At 38.1% G+C, this 24266-nt stretch overlaps 1 protein-coding gene across 3 annotated transcripts in view; it reads left to right on the forward strand.

Annotated features, from left to right (window-relative positions):
- The window catches only part of LCORL (ligand dependent nuclear receptor corepressor like), a 165576-nt gene that overhangs the window by 133883 nt on the left and 7427 nt on the right, over positions 1–24266 (forward strand). The gene's annotated exons all lie outside the window — the stretch shown is intronic.

Below are 24266 nucleotides of genomic sequence, written 5' to 3' on the forward strand. Positions count from 1 at the left end.
GTGACCCTGGGCAAGTCACTTAACCCCAATTGCCTCACTTAAAAAAAAATTACATAGACATTTTCACAAAAATTTACCTAATTAGCTGACTAAAGAAATTTAGCCCTTTCATCATTAAAGCTCTACATGTATTTTGCCTGACACAAATAGGCAGAGTGCCAGTGCAGTGGTGATAGTTACAGACAGTAAGACATCATAATTATTTAGGGGTGTGAATCTCATCCACACTGTCATTCCTTATTCCTGTCCTCCTCCTTGGGAATTAGATTAGGCCCTATTTTCTTTGAGGGTTAGAGAATGAGCATTATTCTTTCACCTTAGATTCTTCTCACTTCCTTTACTGCTTCTACTCAGAAATCAAGCTGTTAAACACCATATCAATTGTAAGAAATCCAGTAGTGATGCTTTTCAGAGACTCTTTCCATAACCAGAACGCTGCTTTCTGGCTGAAGTTTGATTTCTTTTATTGGTCTAACATTAGGCAAACCTTGTTTTCTTTATACAGTGAGGGGCAGCTAGGTGGTACAGTGGATAGAGGGCCAGGCTTGGAGTCAGGAAGATTCACCTTCCTGAGTTCAAATCTGGCCTCAAGTACATACTAGTTGTGTGACCCTGGGCAAGTCACTTTACCCCAACTGCCTCAAAAAAAAAAAAAATCCAATGTTTATACAACGAAGCCAAGCAGTCCAAGATATTTATGTGTGGTTACTGTTGTCTCCTTCACAAAAAATGGTGCAATTGTATATTTGGAAATTAACGAGTTTGATACTATGTGTGTTGTAATTACACAGTTATGTTATAAAATTTAAGACTAAGGATTTAAAAACCTTTGTTATTATCTAATAAAACAGACATAATAACTTATAATTAAAAGAAAGCATGAAAGGTAATATAGTGAGCCTTGGGGCTTTAACATGGTAAATAGGATAGTTAACTATTCAGAAACCAAAATTTTAAAATATTTAGTAACATACTAACATAAATTAAACTGAAGTCTTTATTAAATAATATCTCCATTATTTTAATAAAGAAATTGAACTTAAAATGTCTTCTGGTTTTCAGCATAGGCAAGAACAGGATTTCAATAAATAACTTTTGAAAAAAAAGTGAATAACCAATAATTATGAACAATCTTAAATCACAGTTTTTATAATTAACAAAAAAAATGGAAATTTATAAAGAAGTTGAGTGAATAATGTGTGAAGCCTAATTCTTCTCCCCACAACCTCCATTTTGTCACACTCATTTCATACAATCACAGTTTCCAGAGGTAAAATATTCTGCATAAAATTTTAATGTAGTACACGTTTGGTGCTTAAAGTTTAATTAGCATCTTCTCAAGCAAAGAACATGAAATTTCTTTGTACATGACTATACCCCAAGCAAATATGAGATCATTGCAGAAAAAAATGAGATGAAAAAATGTCTAAGCGCTAAGCTTTTGCATTTCAGCTTTAAAAAAAAAATTGGTATATTCTTACTAGAATTGTTCCTCATGCTGTTTTCTCATTTTTAAATGATATATATAGTAATTTCTCTTTCTAGAATTTCCTGTTATACTTAGACTTTTATTTACCTTTTGCTGATAACTTTCCTTCCTTATTTTTTCTCTAAGACTTTTTAGTTTTACTTGTTTTGTTTAAAAGTAACATTTTCACATTAGTATCTGATTTTAAGTGTTTCCTTAAACTTCATTATTTTAGATTTTTTCCATCCTTCTCAGTAATCTCCATTTTATTCTCTTCTTTCAAATTATTTTTAACTGCATTATTAGATTTGTTTTCATTGATCTTTTCCATAGCATAGTAAGTTGCTGGAGTCTCGGAAAAAACTTAACCTCAGCACTTTGTCAGGAAAAAAATGGGGCTTATGTGTAATAAATTAAGGAAGACTTTTGTTGATGAAATATTTTTTCAGGAATTTGGGGGGGGGCGGCTTGTCATTTTTGAATTATCATGAATGTCTTAGTTTTGAAAAATTTGAGATATAGTGTATATGTTTGGTTTGAGGTCTTTTAAATATGTTTTTTCATATTTGTAAAGTATAGACCAACTGTTTCACACACACACACACACACACACACACACACACACACATAGTTGTAAGACTCAGCAGATATGTTAGTGCCATCTTTGAGAGATGCAAAGAAATATAAGTCAGAGCCCTTGCCCTTTAAAAATGTACAGTCCTTTTGAGAGAAAATATATACACATGAAAAAAGGTAAGTAATAATGCAAGACTTTAGCATATAATGAAGTATCAAATAAATGGTATAAACAGCATCTCAGAATTCAGAAGAATGATCTCTTTTTAACTGGGATTCTTTTTTCATTGACCATTTATTTAGATCTCTACTGTGCTTTCTGACAAGGTTAGTAAGTCCCTGCCTCAGTTTATCAGTAGTTAAAGAATAAGAACCAAATACAGATAACTATAATACATAATATTATGTGACAAATTGATGAGAAAGTGGGGATCAAGGCAAGGGCAGCATTTTAATTGGGTTTTAAATAATAAGTAGAAACGGGGAGCAAAGATAATCCATGTATTGGGAATAACATAATTAAAGGCATGGAAGTAGGGAAGCACAAGGCATATTCAGAAATCAGGAGAATTGGTTCATTTTCTTGGAACTTACAGTGCTTAAAGAAGAGTAATGTGGCATAAATTGATGGGAAAATAACATGATGGAATATTATAGGGGCTCTAGACTTGACAAGGGCCTAATATGTGCCAGGTACTGTGCTAAGCACTGGGAATACAAATTAGGAAAAGACAGTATCTGCCCTCAGTACCTACAGCCTATAGTCTAATAGGGGAAGACTATAAAGGAAGCTGGAAAGGGAGATGAGGAAACACACCAAAGAGTACCCATCATAGAGGAGTGTCTTGTTCCATGGAGTTGCAGAGCTGCAGATGGGAAATGGAGTGAGCTACAAGTCTAATTTCTACCCAATACAAAGGAAGGCTTTGGGAGTTCAGCATGCATTTTGGGAGAAGAGGATGAGGGATTCAGGGCTTGAGTTAGCATGGTGATGAGATTAGGAGTGAAGAGCTTATCTATGGAGGAGTATCTTGTTCGCAGGAGTTGAAACCTGGCAGAGCTACAAACCCAAATAAGAGTTAAGGAAGATTATTATGGAAGTGCCCTGACCAGTGAGTTAGGAAGGGAAGAAAGAAGGAAGGAAGCCATATTGGAGACTATTGTAATAGCAAAAGCTGTAGTGGTAGAGGACTTGTACTAAGGCATTAGAAGCAGAACTAGAGAGAAGGGAAAATGATCAAAGAGATGTTACAGAATTAGAATCAGTATGTCTTGATAATTGACTGGCTCTTCTTTTCCTAACTTCTCATATCCAAAAATATCCCTGAAATTACAAACATGGGACGTAGGGTGAATATTTGCCACATATAAAAGTAGTGAAATCAGAAGAGCAGGTGTAAGCCAAGAAATGGAGGGGAAAAGAGAAATAAGGTTGGGTTTGAAATGCCAGGACGATAGTCACAAATCTTTCTAAATAAATTGCAATGGTTCCCTATTACATCTAGAATCAAATAGAATCCTTTGTCATTTAAAGCACTTCATCATCTGGCTCTCACCTCTCAAGCCTTCGTTGTAGTCCAACCGTACCAACCTTATTACTGTTCCTCGTATATAACATTCCACCTTCCGTCTCTGTGCTTTGCATAGACCGTCCCCCATACCATTAGCTTAAACATTGCCTCCTATAGGAGGCTTTTCTTGAGTCATTCTCTCCTCCAGCTACTAGTTCCTACCCAAAAAATTACTTTGTATTCACTTTTTGTGTGTACCTAGATAGATAAACAAATATACAATGTAAGTTCCCTGAGAGCTTACATATTTGTTTAGTACCTGGAACTCAGTTACTTAATAAATGATTATTTATGAATTGTTCCAAGTGGACACATACTCAAGTTAGAGATGGTAGATTTAAAGAGGAGTGATTTCAATTGGAGAAAGTTCTGTCCTCATGATTGTTGGCAAGGATGGCAATGATAGCTAGGAATCTACTACTTCCTGAAACAGTCTGTTCTACTTTTTAGACAGCCCTAATTATTAAGGTGGTGTTTCTTTAGAACAAGTCTAAATTTACCACTTTGCAACTTCTTCCCGTTTCTCCTTGTTCTGACCTCAGGGGTTAAGCAAAACAGGTCTAATCCTTGGTCCACATGGCAGCAAACATGCTTGGCCCCCTCACCCACAGTCCCTCTTTTCTCTTAAAATCCCTAGTTCCTTCAACAGATCCTGACATGACACTATCTCAAGAATGTTCACATCCATGCTTGCCTTTTTCTGGATGTTCTGCAACTTAGCAGACTTCTTGTTTGCTTGTTTGGTTTTGGGTTTTTTGGGTGGGGTTATGAGGGTTAAGTGACTTGCTCAGGGTCACACAGCTGCTAAGTGTCAAATGTCTGAGGCCAGATTTGAACTCAGGTCCTCCTGTATCCAGGGCCGGTGCTTTATCCACTGTACCACCTAGCTGCCACCAGCTTAGCAGACTTCTTAAAATGTGGTGCCAAGAACTGTTGCTGCAGGGTTGGCCTGACTAGTGGATCTTTCACCTGTCTGGATCTGCATTCTCTCTGCCTTTCTGAATGCAGCTTAAGGCCATATTAGCCTTTGTGAGCGCTATATCATACTCTTGAGTTAGAGCAAGCTTGGAGTCCACAAAATGTCCTATACCATTGAAAACAACAACAAAAAAAACCCCCTTACAATCTTTCCTTCTCTACCTTTACTTCTGAAGTTGATTTTCTTAACCCACTCTTATTCTACTTGGCATAAGGTTCTAGCCTGCTATTGGGAAGAGGGGGAACCTGACTCCATTATTCTACTCTGTACATAACAGTCAAAGTTATGTCCCTTTTAAGCCTTCTCCAAATGAAACTTCTCCAGTTTCTTCTACTGAGTTTCCATATGGTATGATCACAGTGTGGAGGATCACAATCTGATTATTCTTGAAATCAGAAGTTCTTGACCTTTTCTTGGTGTCATGGACTCCTTGAGCAGTCTGGTGAAAACCTTGGACCCCTTCTCAAAAATTGTTTTTAAATGCATAAAATAAATTACATAAGACTATAAAGGAGACCAATTATATTGAAATATAATTATCAAAATATTTTTTAAAACAAAATCATGAATCCCAGATTCAGATTCCCTGTTCTAGGTAATAATGCATTTCTTAATTGTAGCCTTAGCATTTTTTACTTCTATGTCACACTATTGCCTCATAATAAACTTGTAATTCACTAAAAGCCCCAAGTCTTTTTTTTTCCAGCAACAAACATTTATTTTATTTTCCAGTTACATGTAAGGGTAGTTTTTAACATTCATTTTCATAAGATTTAGAGTTCCAAATTTTTCTCCTTTCCTCCCCCCTCCACAAGATCGCAACCAGGTTATATATGTATAATCCACAAGTGTTCTTTTTATCAGTTCTTTCTATAGGGGTGCATAGTAAACTTCCTCATTAGTTTCTTGGGATTGTCTTGGATCATTGCACTGCTGAGAATAGTTAAGTCATTCACAATTGCTCATTGAACAGTATTGCTGTCACTATGCACAATGTCCTCCCAGCTCTGCTCACTTCACTATACATTGATGTTCATTAGTCTTTCCAGGTTTTTTGGGGATCATCCTGTTTGTCATTTCCTATAGCACAAGACCATTCCACTACAATCATATAGCACAGATTTTTTCATCATTCCTCAATTGATGGACATTCCCTTGATTCTCAATTCTTAGCCTCCACCAAGAGTTGCTATAAATATTTTTTGTACAATTTTTCACCCTTTTCTCTTTTTCATGATTATTATTGTTAACTGTTTCCCTTCCATCCTATTCCCTTGCCCATGATATTTATTCTATTATCCATCTTCTTTCATCCTATTACTCTTCAAAAGGGATTTGTTTCTGTCTGTCCCCTCCCCCACTCTGCCCTTCCTTCTTTTGCCCCTCTCTCTTTATCCCCTTCCCCTCCTATTTTCCTGCAGGGTTAGAGAGATTGCTCCACCAAATTGAGTGTCTACATTATTCCCTCTTTGAGCCAATTCTAATGAGATCCAGGTCTTTGAGCCAATTCTGATGAGGGTTAGGCTCATTTACTGCCCAGATTAAATAGATTACTCCACCCAGTTGGATGTGTCTGTTAGTCCCTCCTTGAGGCAGCTCTGATGAGTTTAAGGTCTTTGAGCCTTTTCTGATGAGTGTAAAATTCATTTACTGCCCTGCTCCTCTCCCATCTCTACCCCCACTCCATAAGCCTTTTCCTGTTTCTTTCATGTAGGATTTCACCTCTGCCCTTCCCTCTCCCCCAGTGCATTCCCTTCACCCCTCAATTTAACCCTAAAGATGTTATCACCTAGCTAAGTGACACAGTGGACAAAGCATCACCCCTGCACCCAGGGGGATCCCAGCCAAAACCTGGCCTGAGACACAAGACAGTCACCCATTGTATGACCCCAGGTATGTCCCCAAGCTCCAATTTTTTATGGTTCTCTAGGGTCTTGTATTTGAAAGTCATATTTGCCATTCAGTTCAGGTCTTTTCATCACAAATATCTGAAAGTCTTCTTTTTTCATTAAAGTCCCATTTTTTTCCACTGAAAGATTATGCTGAGTTTTGCTGGGTAAGTGATTCGTAGTTGTAATCCCATTTCCTTTGCCCTCTGGAATATCATATTCCATGCCCTACACTCCTTTAATGTAGAAGCTGCTAGATCTTGTGCTATCCTGAGTGGAGCTCCACAGTACTTGAATTCTTTCTTTTTGGCAGCTTGCAATATTTTCTCCTTGACCTAAGAGCTCTGGAATTTGGCTATAATATTCCTAGGAGTTTTCCTTTTGGGATCTCTTTCTGGAGGTGATCGGTAGATTCTTTCAATTTCTATTTTAGCTGCTTCTTCTAGAATTTCAGGGCAATTTTCCCTGAGAATTGGAAGATGATGTCTAAGCTCTTTCCTTGATCATGGTTTTCAGGTAGGCCAATAATTTTCAAATTATCTCTCCTGGACCTATTTTCCAGGTCAGCAGTTTTTCCCAGAGAATATATTTCACATTGCCCTCTATTTTTTTATTCATTTGGATTTGCTTTATTGTGTCTTGGTTTCTCATAAAGTCACTGGCTTCCATTTGTTCAGTCCTCATTCTTAGGCAATTATTTTCATCAGAGAGCTTTTGTACCTCCTTTTCCATTTGGCCAATTTGACTTTTCAAGCTGTTGACTTTTTTCTCATGTCTTTCCTGCATCTCCCTCGTTTCTCTTTCCATTTTTTCCTCTACCTCTCTAACTTTATCTTCAAAGTACTTTTTGAGCACATCTATAGCCTGAGACTATCATATTTTTCTTGGAAGCTTTAGATATAGGGGCCCTGATATTGACATCTTCCTCTGAGGGTACCCCTTGGTCTTCCTTGTTACTGAAGAAACTTTCCATGGTCCTCACCTTTCTCTGTCGGCTCATCTTGCCTTTATTTTACTAGACTTTTAGCTCCTTAAAGTGGGGCACTGTTTCCAGGCTGCAGTATCCCAAGCTTAAGAAGTCCCAGGTGGTATGATTTAAGGTAAATCAGGTTCTTCACTCGCCCGGCCTGTTCCCTGGTCCATAGATCACCCCAGACCAACTTGCTAATCAACCAGTTTTGTGTGTTGTGGTTGTTAGCTCCGACAAGCCTGTGCCCCTCCCCCACCTGGGCCACTGCTACTCGAGCCTACTTCCTGGTTCTCAGCAGGGGCGTAAAATCCAAGTTCTTCCTTAGCACCAGCATAGACCCCTGTAGTCTCTCCCCTGCCCAGGGCTCAGCCCACTCACCAGACTCTGAGCTTAGTTCCAGATAACACTGGCGCTTCAGTTGATTCAGAGGCTCTGGGGGTCTTCTTCTCTGGTGAGGCCTTCCTGGGACTGGATCTGTGTCAGGGTGACTGTGGGGTTGGGCTCGACTCCTGTATTAGCACAGCAGCTCCCTACTTCTGACCTTCCAAGCCGTTCTTGGTTAGAAGATGATTTCAGCACAGTCTTCTGTGAGTTTTGCTGCTCCGGGCATTTTCCTATGGCATTATTTGGATGTTTTTTGGAGTGATTGTGTCATGAGTTCGGGAGCTCACTCCCAAGTCTTTTTTAGATAAAATGTTATCTAACTACATGTCCTACAGCTTACACTTTCAAGTTGATTTGTGAGCCTAAGTGCAAATCTTCAAATTTTCATTTGGCCCATCATTCTTTTTTTTTTAAATAAGTTTTTATTGATGTCTTTTTGCTTTTATATTGCCATAGTTTCCCCCAGTGTCCCTTGCTTTTCCCTTCCCAAAGAACAGCCCCATTTAACAAATAGTATTATTTTACTTTTCCAAATACTTTTAATAGGTCATTTCTTTAAAGTATTATTAAGAAATATAGACAATATCAGAACCCTGTATTCTGTATACTTCCAGATAAGATGTTTCTTTTGTATATGCAAATATTTTTGTACAATCAACTCCATGCCAAAAGCCGTCTAGTGAAATCTTTTTTTTTATCTTTTTAGTTTTGAGTTCCAGATTCTATCCCTCCCTTCCCTACCCCTCCCTGAGGCCATAATCAATGAGATATAGGTTATTCATGTGCAATTTTGTAGAACATTGCCAAATTAGTCATTTTGTATACGAAAACTTGAATAAAAGAAAAAGATGAAAGTGAAAAATAGTATGCTTCAGTCTGTATTCAGTCAATATCAGTTTGTTCTTTGAAGGTGGATAGTATGCTTCATCATTAGTCCTTTGGGATTGTCTTGGATCATTGTATTGCTGAGAATCATTAAGTCATTCACAGTTCTTCATGAAACAATATTGCTGTCACTGTACAACATTCTCTTGTTTCTGCTCACTTAACTGTATATCACTTCATACAAGTCTTTCCAGGACTTTCTGAAATATCCTGCTTGTTATTTCTTAGAGCACAATAATATTCCATCACCATCGTATGCCATGGCTTGTTTAGCTATTCCCCAATTGAAGGACATTCCTTTTATTCTCAGTTCTTAGCCACCACAAAAAGAACTGCTATAAATATTTTTGTACAAATAGGTCTTTTTCTCTTTTGGGGAATTGTCTTTGGGATATAAACCCAGCAGTGGTATTGCTAGATCAAAGGGTATGCAGTTCAATAGCCCAATTGCTTTCCACAATGGTTGGATCCATTCACAACTCCACCAACAGAAGAATAGTTTCCCAGTTTTCCTACATTCCCTCCAACATCCAATATTTTCTTTTTTTGTTACATTTGGCTGATTGTTCTTAGTCTGGAAATTGGAGATCTTTTTGGATCCTGCCTGTCATACAGTGTTGCCAATTATTTCAATAGTTTGTTCTTGCTTGATAAGGTTGGCACTTATGCTTTTTTACTGTCTTTGATAAAAATGCTTAAAAGGGAAAAAAAGAACAAAAACCCAGGGCCAGGCACAGATCCCTGGTATACCCTACTAAAGAATCCTACTGTCCATTAATGACTGCTTTTTTGGGTATGGTCACTCAACCAGGTCCAAGTACTACCTAAATTGTAGTATCACATAACTTGCTTTCTTCCCTTCTTGTTCATAAAGATAGCATGCAAGATTTTCATGCTTGGCTGAAGTGATTATGTTACTTCCTGCCAGTCTAGTAACCCAGTCAGAAAGAAATGACATTAGCCTGGCATCACCTGTTCTTGATAAAGACAACCTAGTTCTTAATAATGACCACTTCCCTTTGTAAATATTCTAGAAATTTTGCCAGGAATAATTCTAACTTGGATTTATATAGTTATTTCAGATTTGCAAAGCACTTTATGCATTTCACCCCTGTAACAGCTCGGTGAAGTATTACAAGGATTATTTTCAACATCTTACAGTTTCAGAAGTTGAGGCCCAGAGAACTATATTTCAGAAATATACCTAGGGCACATGGCTAGTAAATGTTAGGAATGAGATTTTGTAAGGAATTGGTTGTGATTGGGGGTTTCTATGACCCCATCTTTGGCTAGGATTGGAGGCCCTGGCACGCACCTGTGCACACTGGCGTCACACCAGACACCCGCGTGCCTACATAGGTCTGGCCAAATTATAATTACTAGAAGCCTGATGAGGACAGGTCAGATAATCTTCAGCATCCAGAAACTGGGGGTCTGGCATTTGTAGAGTCACTTGTTAATTCTGTCAGTCAGGGCTGTGAGCCTTGGGGCTGTATGTGTGGTCAGCCCTGTTTCCTGTGGGAAAGAGGGCTTCTGGGAGAGAGAAGGGAGGAGTGGTTTCATTTTGGGAGGCTTTAGAGAAGGAGCGAGACACTGGAACGCTGTGCAGCAAGTTCTCTTTGAAACTGCTGTTTCCAGATGGTGGTGAGTTGCGGATTGTATTTTTTCCTTCCCCTATTGCCTTTTTCATTGTCCCTAATTTTATTAACCTCACTTGTGTTTTAAATTTGTTCCCATTAATAAACCCTGTTTTGTTTTGTGTTTTTGTTTTTGTTTTTTTGTGGGTTTTCCCCCCCAGGGCAATGAGGGTTAAGTGACTTGCCCAGGGTCACACAGCTAGTAAGTGTTAAGTGTCTGAGGCTGGATTTGAACTCAGGTCCTCCTGAATCCAGGACCAGTGCTTTATCCACTGAGCCACCTAGCTGTACCCCCTGTTTTGTTTTTTTAAAGAGGCTCTTAATCTCCTTTCTTACCCCAGTATTACAGCAAGCTGCCCAATTAACACTCCCATATTAAATTTGGCCCTTACAATTTGAACCAAGGCGACTCCTGATTCTAAGTCAGGCAGTCTTTCCAAAACACCACACTGCCCATGAGGTTCACATGCCTATATTTACAGGCTTTGAGTTCTTTCCTTTTTTGAAAATCTGGATGTTTGCTTATTTCTAGTCCTAGAGCACTTCTCCCATTCTCTATTACCTCTTTTTTGGGGGGTGGGTGGTTCCCAAGTTTATTGGAAAGAAGGCAAAAGTAAACATTAAATAGGACCTCTTAGTGTTTCGAAGTTCATCCCAGCCATGGGCTAGGTAATTTGCAGGTTGGACAAACTGCCAAAATCCAGTAGTTTTGACTTTTCTATTACCTTTCAAATGTCACACATCTCACATAGTAGCTCAATAATCACATTTACCAGTTCTTTCTGAAGCTACTACAACTACTTTAAAGTAGTTCATTTGGGGTTGGTGACTTGAAATCTTTGAAAGCAGTTACTATCTCCTTATGTATCTTGGGTTTCACTTCCCTGTTTAGCATTTTCGTTTTGACCTTCTTAGCCCAAGGATCATTCTCCTTAGCAAAGAGGCCAAAAGCAAAATAAGAGTTTAATCATTTCATCTTTTCTCAATTCTTCATTATCACTGTCAATGAAAAGTGCTCAATTTGGAGTTTGAATGTCAGTTCATATTTTGTTTAGTCACTATTTGTGAGACCTTAGACAAGTCATTTAACCTCTCTAAGCCTCAGTTTCCTTATCTGTAAATGAGAGGGGTTGGACCAGATACACCTTAAGGTCCCTTCCAACTCTTAAGTCTGTGATCCTATCACTGTCTCATCCTGCCAAGGAAAGGTCTTAGATGTTTTGTAATCTTTTTTTTTTTTAACCAGCTATACTTTTAAAAAACAAAAAGCAAAAAAACTTCTCTATTTAGAAATTAAATGTAAGGCATGTTTTTACAGAAGTGATTTCTTTCACATAGAGACTTTCCAGAATGGAAACTTCCTTCATCAACTCATATTGCAACTCATCGATGAGAGTATTCATAAAGTCCTTAAGAAGAGTTGTTCCGAGGAACTGGTCATATAACTAATAAATGTAAAAGTCAAGAAAGCCTAGATCCAGATCCAGATCCAGAACCCAACACAGTATCCAGTAGCCATGCTACCTCAATGAAACATTACTGTAATATTCAAATATGTGTTTCATTTCTTCAGAATAAACAAGGAACAAAGAAAGTATAGTCTTTCATATAGGAATTTAAAAATTCAAGTTTACATCTTGAGTTAGGTATTCAAATGAATTTGTGGAGACATAGTCTATAGTTAACTCACATTTATATTGCACTTTTATATGCCAAGCACTATCTTAAGCCCTTTATAATTATCTCATTTGATCCTATCCCCATTTTACAGTTGAGAAAACTGAGGCAGACTGGCTTAGTGACTTGCCTAGCTAGGAAGTGCCTGAGGCAGAATTTGAACTCAGGTCTTCATGACTTCAGGCCTAGCACTCTATCTACTTTGCCATCTAGCTGCTTCCTTTATGTTATCTTATTTCTCACTAGCACTTTTATCCCTTCTCCCTTCATTTTCAGCCCCCAGGGAGGGGGGGGAAAAAAAAAAAAAAAAATATATATATATATATATATATATATATATATATATATATATATATATACACACACACATATATATATATATGTGTGTGTGTGCGTGTATATGTGTATGTTTGTGTGTTTATATCTTTTCCTAATTTGTGTGTTTTATATCTTTTCCTAATTTGAGCTTCACTTAGGTATATAATAACTATAGTAAGAGAAGTAATAAATCTTTTCAGTTTGTTTTCGCCCCCGGGAGGATGTCTAAAAAAGAAAACAGTGCCTTTCTTCCAATCTTGTTCTTCTAGAAACTCTAAACCCCAGCTCTTTTAATTATGCTAAGTATTATTTGAAGTGTATGTTTAGTCCAATCTTTTTTAGATGAATAACAATTCATTTTTAATTCTTAGTGTCCTATGTATCTTTGGGGTTGGTTGATTGGTTCGTTCGTTGGTTTTTTGAAGAAAAAAATATAGAGTAGGTGAGTGATTTATCTGAGAGATTATAATCTATGGAAGTAAAAATCTCTAGTTCCACATTGTTCTTAGACACCTCTAGTATTTATAAACATAACTTGGTAAAGTTTCTATGTTTATATTGATATTCTGAAATGTAATGTAATAGCAATATATATGTATTTTGCTTTATTTATTTTGCATTATAAATCAAATTTGTGCACTTCCAGTTCAAATGCTTCACAAACGATTACTATTTAAAGGAAAATTAACTCTTTGTCATTCAAATAATCAACTGATAATCTGTAAATTTAAGTTTTTATATATTCAAACTTTTTAAAATGTAGGGTTTCTTTATGTTGCTCCAGCATTGGTAAGGACCAGTCCATAAGTATAAGTTGCCACTTATAAAATATACTTAAATAGAAAAAAATGTAGGTCTTGTAACAAATTTAGGAAGACCAATTAACATTCTAAAATTAAAACTCATTAAAAGTGTAGTTGTGGGGCAGCTAGGTGGCGCACGCAGTGGATGGAGCACCGGCCCTGGAGTCAGGAGGACCTGAGTTCAAATCCGGCCTCAGACACTTAACACTTACTAGCTCTGTGACCCTGGGCAAGTCACTTAACCCTCATTGCCCTGCCCCCCCCCAAAAAAAAAGTATAGTTGTGTATTCAAGTTGTGTATTCTGTTTGTATTTGGAATTAAGAAGGTGGGGAGCCTTAGGGAGAAGGCAGAATGAGAGATTTGTAACATGAAAATATATATCACACATTCTTTTATTACTAAGAGTTTTGAGTTAACAGCATTAAACTATATTAGGATCCAGTCAAACCTGTTCAGACTAATATGATGAAGTAATAAGTAATGTTGTTTAAATTTAAATTCATATGCTAATTTCTAAAATTTTCCCAAATAAAACTTTAGAAAATTTCAGTCAAGTACTAATCTGTTAATTAATGATGCTTGTTTCAGTCTCCAAGCTTCTTCATCTATTGAGTTAAACAGAAAAAGTGGATTTGATATTATGAAAATCTTCCAACCTTTTTTTGAAAATCCTACAGTAACATCAAAAGTTTATCTTGATGATCTGTTAATTGGATTTAATCTAAGTCTGAAATTTGTCCTTTACTGCTTCATAGCTTTTTGTTTATTGTTATATTCAGTTTTTCAGATTTATATGGCCATATTCTTCAATAAATGAAAAATGGTCATTGAATTGAGAAGTCTTAGATCAACAAAAATTCCTTTCCTAGAAGTTGTGTTCATTTTAACACTTAGTCATCTCATCCTGCAGATGTGATGAATTATCCATGCTGTTACACATGAATTTCAACAAAATATTTTCAAGTCAATTTTTTATTCTATTAGAATCTCCACATAAAAATCAGTGGTTTAGATTGATCCCTGTCAGCTGGTATAACAAGCCTTTTCTATTTCACACCATCTAAAGTTCTTGAAAGTCTTTTTTGCCTTGTGAGACTTTAGGACATGGCCTACTGCCACTGCCCCTACCCAGTAGATTGCTATTGGAAGCCCCATGAGTGCCATCCTCCAGGTCTTCCTAATCTCTGCAGACTCCAGATCAGCTTTTTCTCAGGTGAGTATTAGGGGTCACACAGTTCCTCTTCCCTAGCCCACTTTTTTTTTTAAAGCTTTTCCCCCTTGAGCATGGGACTCCAAACTTCCTAGTTCTGTTGGTGTGTGCTTTCCCAGGTTCCTGACCTGGGCGGTACAAACTTAGTTTAGTTTTTATCTTGAACCTCAAGGCTGCTAATTGATTGTTCACAAAAATAAAAGATCAAACCATTTGCACCCTCCTGTGGGGAATGGGAGGGAATGGTATGACAAGACTTTGTTCTTCTTCTTTCACCATCCTTGCCACTCCCAACAAAAGCAATCCAGAAATTAGGAAAAAAGCATTTCTTTTTTTATTTAATATCTTCCTTTCTCCCATTTTCTTGCAATTTGACATAGGATATGCATGTGTAGTTATGCATAACATATTTCATGTTAGGTTGTGAAAGAAAAGACAGAAAATTAAGAAAAATTAAGTTTTAAAAAGTATTCATTAATTGGCATTCAGACTCTGTCAGTTCTTTCTTTAGAGATGTATAGCATTTTTTCATCATAAGTCCTTCAGAATTATCTTGGAACATTGTCTACAATATTTTTCTGGTTTTGCTCACTTCACTTGGCATCAGTTCATGCCTTTCCAGTTTTTTCTGAGAGCATCTTCCTTTTCATTTCTTATAATATAATAGTTTTCCATCACAATCATATAGCACAACTTGTTCAGCCATTTCCCAAGTGAAGGACATGCCCTTAATTTCCAATTTTTGCTACACAGAACTGCTATAAATATTTTTTGTTCATCTAGATCCTTTTTTAAAAAATCTCTTTGGGATACAGACCTAGTAGTGGTATTACTGGGTCAAAGGTTATGCATGATTTTATTTAGGCACATTATTCCAAATTGAACTTTAGAATTGTTCAATCAGCAACTCCATCAACAGTTCCTTAGTGTCTCAATTGTCCCACACCCCCTCCAACATTTGTTATTTTCCTTTTCTGTGATATTAGCCAATCTAATAGGTGTGTGGTAGCACCTCAGTTGTTTTAATTTACATTTCTCTAATCAGTAGTGATATATAGTATTTTTATATGACTATAGGTAGACTTGATTATTTCATCTAAAAACTGCCTGTTCATATCCTTTGACCATTTATCAGTTGGCAAATAGTTCTTTTTATATGTTTGACTCACTTCTCTATATATTTTAGAAATTAAGCCTTTATCAGAGAAACTTGATGTTACACTTTTTTCACAGTTACAATTACTGTGTATTTCCCTCCATCCTGTTTTCCCTGTTTGTCCTCTCTATCTGCTTTTACTGCATCCATCCTCAAAAGTGTTTTGCTTCTGACTAATGTCTCCCCAATCTGCCTTCCCTTTTATAAATCCTTCCCACTACTTTTATCCTCTTCCTCTCTCCTACTTTCATATAGGATAAGATAGATTTCTGTACCCAACTGAGTGTGTATGTTATTTCCTTTGTGAGCCACTTCTTGTGAGAGTAAGGTTCAAGTGCTCCCGCTTACCTTCCCTATCTTCCCTTCCACTGTAAAAACTCCTTCAAACCTCTTTTATCCCTTCCCTCTTCTCCAACTGCATCCCTTTTCCTCACTCCTTACTTTAATTTTTTTAGATATTCCATCATATTTAACTCAAACCTGTTGTCCTCTATGTATACTCCTTCTAACTGCCCTAATAAAGCTAGAGTTCATAGGAGTTACAAGTAACATCTTCCCATGTAGGAATATAAACTGTTTAATCATTTCTTGTTTGCCTTTTTATGCTTCTCTTGAGTTTTGTATTTGAAAGTCAAATTTTCTATTCAGCTCTGGCCTGTGTCTTTCATCAGGAATACTTGATAGTCCTCTATTTCATTGAATGTCCATTTTCCTCCCTGTAATATTTCCCAGTTTTGCTGGGTAGGTAATTTTGAGTTATAAACCTAGCTTTTTTGCTTACTGAAATATCACATTCCAAGCCCTCTAATCCTTCAGTGTAGAAGGTGCTAAATGTTGTGTTATCCTGAGTGTGGCTCCATGATATATGATTTTTTTTTCTTTTTGGCTGCTTATAGTATTTTCTCCTTGACCTGGGAACTCTAGAATTTGGCTATAGTATTCCTGGGAATTTTCAGTTTGGGATATCTTTCAGGAAATGATCTGTGGAGTCTTTCAATTTCTACTTTTCAGTTTTATTGGTTCTAGAATATCAGGGCAGTTTTCATTTATAATTTTTTGAAAGATGATGTCTAAGTGTTTTTTTTTATCATGGTTTTCAGGTAGTCCAATAATTCTTAAATTATCTCTCCTTGGTCTATTTTCCAGGTCAGTTGTTTTTCCAATAGATCTTTCACATTTTCTATTTTTTTTAATTTTTTTGATTTTTGTTTATTGCTTCTTAGTCTCATGGATTCATTAGCATCCACTTGCCTAAATTTCATTTTTAAGGAATTCTTTTCTTCAGTGAGTTTTTCTACCTCCTTTTCCATTTGGCCAATTCTGCTTTTTGAGACATTCTTCTCCTCATTAGATTTTGTGCCTCTTTTACCATTTGGCTTATTCTGGGTTTTTAGGTCTTATTCTCTAGCATTTTTTGTTCCTCTTACCAAGCTGTTGACTCTCTTTTCGGGATTTTCTTGCATTACTATCATTTCTTTTCCCAATTTTTCCTTTACTTCTCTTACTTGAATTTTTTTAAATCCTTTTTGGGCTCTTCCAGGAGTTCATTTTGGGCCTAAAACCAATTCAAAGTTACCCCCTGGTCTGTCTCCATTATAATTTGGCCAGGCCCATGAGAGCTTGAGGGGAATTCCTAGATGGGGCTTTTTCAAGGTTACATCTTTTCAATCTGACCATGATGAAGCAAAGATGGGGTCATGAAAACTCCAAATAACAATTTCTTACAAAAAGTTTTTTTTACCTCCTCTGAACCCCCAGCAAGTTGTGAATCTTTACTATCATTTTTTTTAATATTTGCCATAAAGATACTATTGTATCATCTCAGCTCCCTTGGCCCTCCCCCACTCTAATATAAAGGAATTCAGAATCTAAGCCTTGCTCAAGAAAGTTAAAAGCTACCCTTGCAGAACTTTGGTCTTTATGAAGTAGTCAAGATACCAAGATCTAAGAAGTGTCAGGCTTTTACTTTCATTATGTATCCATCTAGAGTCAGCTAAGTGGCACGGTGATGCTAATCCTATAGTCAGGAAGACCCAAGTTCAAATCTAATTCAGTCACTAGCTATGTGACCTTGGCAAAGTCACAACCTCTGTTTGCCTCAGTTTCCTCAAATGCAAATTGGGTATAATAATAGCACCTACCATGTACCAGTGTTCTTCTGAGGATCAAATATATTTTAAAGCACCTACACAGTTCCTGGCACATTATAGACTTTAAAGTATAGTACGTTCTATTTGAAAGTTTTTACCAAGTAAAACAAATATGCGTATTAAATCTGCTCAGTAAGGGGGGAAAGTTGATAATGTTCTACTTCATTAATTCAGTTTTAGAAAAAATATTTTTTAAGTTGTTTAAACCAGATCTTCATAAATTTTTTACACTTACAACCCCTTTTCACTCAGGAAATTTGTAAGTGACCCTGGGTACATAAGTATATAAAATAGATATACATAGGCTTTTACTATTACCAAATTTTTCACAACTCCCACATTCAGTTACATGACCCCATATGGGGTTGCAACCCAGTTTAAGAAACTAGGGTTTAGGGGTAGCTAGGTGGCACAGTAGATAAAGCACTGGCCCTGGATTCAGGAGGACCTGAGTTCAAATTTGGCCTCAGATACTTGATACATACTAGCTTTGTGACCCTGGGCAAGTCACTTAACCCTCATTTCCCCTCAGGGGGAAAAAAAAGGAAGCTATGGTTTAAACCATCCCATCGTATGATACAAGATAGTCTCTCTCTTCCCTTTCAAGTGATAAGACATTTGGCTGTTGCTTGATTCATGGAATGTGATTTCCCATATATAGCAACAAACAAAAATAGTTAAGTTTGTAACAAAAGTTTTCTTAGGCTGAATCTCAAGATCTGGCCCATGCTCTTTGTGTTTTTACTTGTCCCACCTGTGAATAGCTGCCCCACTGGGGACTGAACTGGCCAGTTCCAGTTGAGCAGTACAGCTTCTTCCTTCCTTCCTTCCTCCCCTCTTCCCTCCTCTCCCTCCATTCCCTTTGTCCATGTAGGGAATCATACCCTTACCTATTAGTGCTCTGTCCAAAGGAATATAAATTTTGATCACTGAAATTTCACAAGATACTTGAGGTTTAAGGGCTAGATTTCTTTTTTGAGGGTTATGCCTTAACCTCAAATCACTCTGGCTCTCATTGATTGGCCAACATTAGGCCCCAGCCCAAGCCTCACTTGGTCATTGTTTGGGCTATGATGGCTCAGAGTGGGTATAAATGGCAGTTGTTTCTGTTTTGGCCAGAAACCCTGAGGGTCTTCCCCTTCTGGATTGATTTTGGTTTTTTGGTGTGTTGTGGTTTTTTTTGGTGGGGGTGGTGGTTTAACTTAAGTAAAAGAGGACATTCTTTGCCTCATTTCTTAGTTAGCTTTAATCACTGAATTAATCACTTAAACTGAACAATCAACTGAGACCTGGAAAAGACCTTAGCTTAAAAAGGCCAAGGTCTCCCACTGCATCTGGGGCCATCTCCTGTCATCATGATCTATATCTTGCCACTGGACCCAGATGGCTCTGGAGGAGTGAGACTGGTGACTTTGCACAGCCCTCCCTCACTTAAATCCAATTCACTTGCAAGTCATGACATCACCTTCCTGATGTTATGGTCCTCTTCAAGAAGGAAGGACAAACAACACCTTTCACCCAACTCTCACCTATGACTCCAGGAAGTTGTAGCATGCATAGCAGCCACACACTGGTAAAACCATCTCAACGGACAGGCCTCAAACCCACCAGTGAGTTTGGAGAATGTCTACCCCAAGCATGTGAAGACGTCCCCAAGCAAGAGGTGGATGAGAACAGTTTATTCCAGCAGCCATGGAGATGGTTAAAGTAGGCACTGGAACACCTTAGAGCTTAGACATCAAAGAGACCAAGGTCATCCCCTGGATCCCAGGCCATCACCAGTCATCTTGATTTCTGTCCAGCCACTGGACTTCAATGACTGTGCTGATGACTTGTGCAGCTCTGCCTCACTTAAATCCAAGTCATGAGCAAGTTAAGACATCACCACGTCATGTCATTGGCCCTCTTCAAAATAAAAGGCAACATTTCCCAGTCGTGACATTCTGATTTCCATTATCTTTGTCAGGCTATCCTTTGTGACTGTATTGCTGTCAATTTACCCCTCCTGTTGGCAACCATGGCTTTCATCAAGACTCAGCTCAAATGCCACCTTTTACAGGGTTCTTTTCCCCAGTTTCTTTATCCCCTTGAGCCTTTCTCATACTCTAGAAGTACCAATTTGTCTGTTATCTTCCCCATTAGTGAGTAAACTCCTTTGGGGAGGGGACTGTTTTCTCTTTCTTTGTATCCCAAGCTTAGCACAGTACCTGACACTGGGTTCTAGTTCTGCCTCTGACAGGAGTGTCTATGAGACTAATCATTTAATTTCTCAGTGCCCCAGGCAACTAATACTATACAACATAAATGAGCTGCCATTCTGCATAGTTAGAGGAAGTGACGTACACCAACGAAATCATAGGTCCAGGCAAAAAGAAAACAAAAACTATTCTACTTTGTATTTATAAAATGCTTTCATTACTTGACTTTTCTCTTGACTATGGTTGTATAAGGTGGGCAGGGCAACTATTGCTACAGATAAACTGGTGCAGGGAATTTATGAGGCTCCTCCAAAGTCACAAGCAGCTAAGTACGAGAAGTGGGGTGACTCCAGTGCTTCTTATTCTATCCAGTGTGCGTTCCATCATGCAGGAAACAAATAGAATGTTACCTAGTCCTTTTACTCTGAAAGCTAGTTGAAAATCAATCTGGCAACAGTTAATGTAATTCAGGTTAGTTTTTTGGCACAAATAGAAGTGTTACAAGAATCAGTTATCAGGAAAGCTTCTGAAGAAGGTTAAGACAATCTGGGTTTTGACGAATGAGTAGAATTTGGGGAAGTAAAAGAGAAAAGGAGAGGACATTTCAGGTAAGAACATTGGTGTCCAACTCTTGTGACCCCATATGAGGTTTTCTTGGCAAAGACCCTGGAGTGGTTTACCATCTGGTTCTCCGGTGGATTAAGGAAAACAGATTACATGATTTGCCCAGGGTCATATAGCTAGTGAAGTCTGAGGTTGGATTTGAAATCAGGTCTTCCTGACTCTAGTCCCAGGAGTCCACTGAGTCATCTAGCTGATTAACCATGAATAAATTAAAGAAGTCGAATGGGGCGTTCTCTCATATTTCTCATTTTAACTCTCTTTTTTCAGTGAGCCTGATTGGAACATAGAGGGTATGAGTGTATGTGTGTTTAGAATAGGGGCAAATAAAAAGCATCATTAAAATAATACAAACCTAAAGTACTAAATATATTTCTATAATGAATGAAGATTATAAAGCTATTTTTATTGGTTGTGAGTTTTACTCGGTTCAGTTGATCAGTGTCCTGTGTATTTGGTAATACTTCAGTATGTATAGGGTTTATAAAAAACACTAGGCCCAAATATAGGTACAACGAATCATAGATTTAAAGCCAGAAGTTGGCTAGCATTTTTAAGTACCTATTTTCAACTTGCTGGGTATACAAAGAAAGGCAAGCACTGCACTCTCTAGAAGCTAGCAGTCTGTTGAGGGAGACAACACACAAACAACTATGTACAAATGATACATAGATACAGGATTAATTGGGGCAATCTCAGAGGAGAAGCACAAAGATTAAGGAACAGTGGGAAAAGTATCTTGCAGAAGGTGGGATTTACTGAGACTTGAAGGAAAAAGAACATTCCAGGCCTGGGAGATGGCCAGTGAAAACAGGAGTGTCATGTAGGAGAAAAAAGTAAGAGGCCAATATCCATGGATCCCAGAGTACATAGGCTAAGTGAGGTGCAAGACTGGAGAAGCAGGAAAATGCCAGGGTATGAAGAGCTTTATAAGCAAAAACATGATTTTATATTCAGTCCTGGAGGTAATAGGGAATGCCTGGCATTAAGAAGGTCAACTTGACAGCTGAGTGGAGAATGAAACCAACCAACAAGCTACTGCAGTAGTCCAGGTGTGAGGTTATGGGCCTACGCCAGGTTGATTGCAGTGTCAGAGGAGCGGAGGCATAGACAAGAGACGCTTTTTTAAAAAACTTGTCAGGAGTTGGCAAGAGATTGGATGTGAGGAGTGACGACACCTTGGTTGTGAGTCTGGGTGACTGGGAGGATTGTGGTACCCTTGAGAATAATAGGGAATTTGTGTAGAGGAGAGAGTTTTGAGGAAAAGGTAGCGAGTTGAGTTTTGGATATTTTGAATTTTGTGATGTCTATGGGACATCTAGTTTGACATATGTAATAGGCAGTTGGAGTTACAAGACTGGAGAGAGGTTAGGGCTAGACAAGTAGATCTGAGAGTCATCTCCATAGATAAGACAGTTGAAAGCACAGGAATTAGTGAAATCACCAAATGAAATTAATATAGGGGAAGAAAAGAGGACCGAGAATAAAACCTTGAGGGCCTAATGAACTGGCCTAATGTGGATGAAGATCCAGCAAAGAGCAAGGAATACTCCTAGAGAGGAGAACCAGGAAAGAGAAGAAAGCATCTTGGAGAAGGTAGAATGGATCCTTAGAGGCCACCCTGTCCAATCTGCCTATAAGAGATGATGAAACCACACCCAGTGAGGTTGGAACTTGTCCCAGGTCACATAGTAAGTGACAGAGCAGAGAACTGAACCCCACTGCTCTGATGGTAGGCCTGTGACAGGTTTCCACTCTACCATGCTGCCTCCCATGATAAAAGTAGTAGCACAGAAACTCAAGACTTGGAAGGGACCTCAGAGACTATCAAATCTAAGTTATACATGAAGCAAGAATTCCATCTACAGTATTTTGACTTCCTTTTCTCTTATAACCTTCAGATCTAATCACTTGCCAAGTCTTGTCAGTTCCACCACTGTGATATGTCCCATGCATCCCTTTCTGTACAAAGTCACCACCCCAGGTCAGATCCTCATTACCTCTCACCTGGACTTGGTCTTCTTAAGGCTCTCTCATACTCATTTTCCTACATAGCCGTCAGAGGGATATTTCTCAAACACAGGTTTGCCACAAGCCTCCCTCTCATGCTCAAGCACCTCTTGCCTCTAGGATATCACACAAATTTCTCTGGCTTTTAAAGACCTTCACATTCTGGCACAGCACCCTCTTTCACACTGTGTTCCAACCAGACTGACTTGTTTGCTGTTCCCCACATGTGATATCACATCTCCTATCTTCATGCCACATTAACCCACAGAATGCCTGCCCACCTACCTTCCTTCAAAGCTCAGCTTAAGTACTGCCTCCTGCAGTTTCAAAGGTTATTAACCTGGGGTCTGTGAACTTTTTTTAAGAATATATTTTGGTATTTCAATATAATTGGCTTACTTTGTTATCCTATGTATTTTTTGCGCTTAAAAACTTTTTTTTTTTTTTGAGAAAGGGTCTATACCCTTTCTCAGGTTAGATTAGACTTGAGAGTTTCACTAGATTGCCAGAGGGGACCATGACACAAAAATAAGTTCAAAACTCTTTCTAGTTGCTGTTACCTCCTCTCAGAACTTATTTGTGTCTCCTTTGCATCTGTTTTCTAGTTATCTATATACATTTTCTTTTACCCCCTCCTAAACACTGTAACATCAAGGCCTCAGACTGTTTGGGTTTGGACTTTGTCATCTCAGTGTTCAGCACAGTGCTGGCCACGTAGTGGACACAATAAAAATGCTTGTCGAGTTATGGAATTAAGGAACCTGATAGTTCCTGACTTAGCTCATTCCATTTTTGAATAGTGTTCCTTATTAGGCAACTTTTCCTTTCATTAAACCTAGATCTGTTTCTCCAGTTTCTCCTAGTTCTGTTTTCTGGAATCAAGTGGAACGCATCTAATCCTTCTTCCACTTAATAGCCTTTCGAATACTTAAAGATAGCTATCGTGTGTCTACCGTAAGTCGTGCATAATCTAAACGTCCCCAGTTCTTTCATGTGATCTTCAGGTGGCATCATCTTTGAGGACGTCTTCCTGTTTTTCTTCTTCTGTATACTCCCAGGTTACCAACATCCTTTCTAGAAAGTGAGGCCCAGGACTGAAACAGTATTCCAATGGAATCCGACTAAGGCAGCATATAACAGGAATATGAGCTCCCTAGTCCTAGACTGGATACCTCTAGGAACAAATATAAACTCCTGTTTGGCTATTAAGCCATTCACCACCTAATTACAATGTACTTTTAGAGTCTGGTCACACGTGACTACCTTTGGTGTACTCCATTTTAGCCAATATGCTTTTTTTTTTTTTTTTGCTATTTGCCACATTCTGCTTCCTGTATCTTTGCACAACCTGTCCCCCATACCTAAAACATGCTGCCTTCTCCCTTCTGACAGTGTCTAGTTTCCTTCACAGCTCAGCATAAATGCCACTGATTGAATGTGCCTTTTCCTGCCTCCTTCCCAGAGCCCACGTTATCTTGCATTTATTTTGTATGTAAGTACTTATTTCGTATATACTTACATGTCCACCTGTCTCCCCCAATAGATGTAAGCCCCTTAAATGGTAGAAAATGTTTTACTTTTTGGTCTCTGTATCTTCAGTAGCTGCCATAGTACTACTGGCTATTGATTGGAATCACCAGCTCTCATTATAATGAACTTCTGTGTGGCCATACTTCTGTTTTGTGCTTGTGGATCGCTATCAGAGTTTATTGAGATGTCTTCTAGCTGTCCTTCCCAGTTTTGTTCCATCTGCAAGTTTGATA

The sequence above is a fragment of the Dromiciops gliroides genome, chromosome 6, assembly GCF_019393635.1.
Source record: "Dromiciops gliroides isolate mDroGli1 chromosome 6, mDroGli1.pri, whole genome shotgun sequence".
Classification (NCBI taxonomy): domain Eukaryota; kingdom Metazoa; phylum Chordata; class Mammalia; order Microbiotheria; family Microbiotheriidae; genus Dromiciops; species Dromiciops gliroides.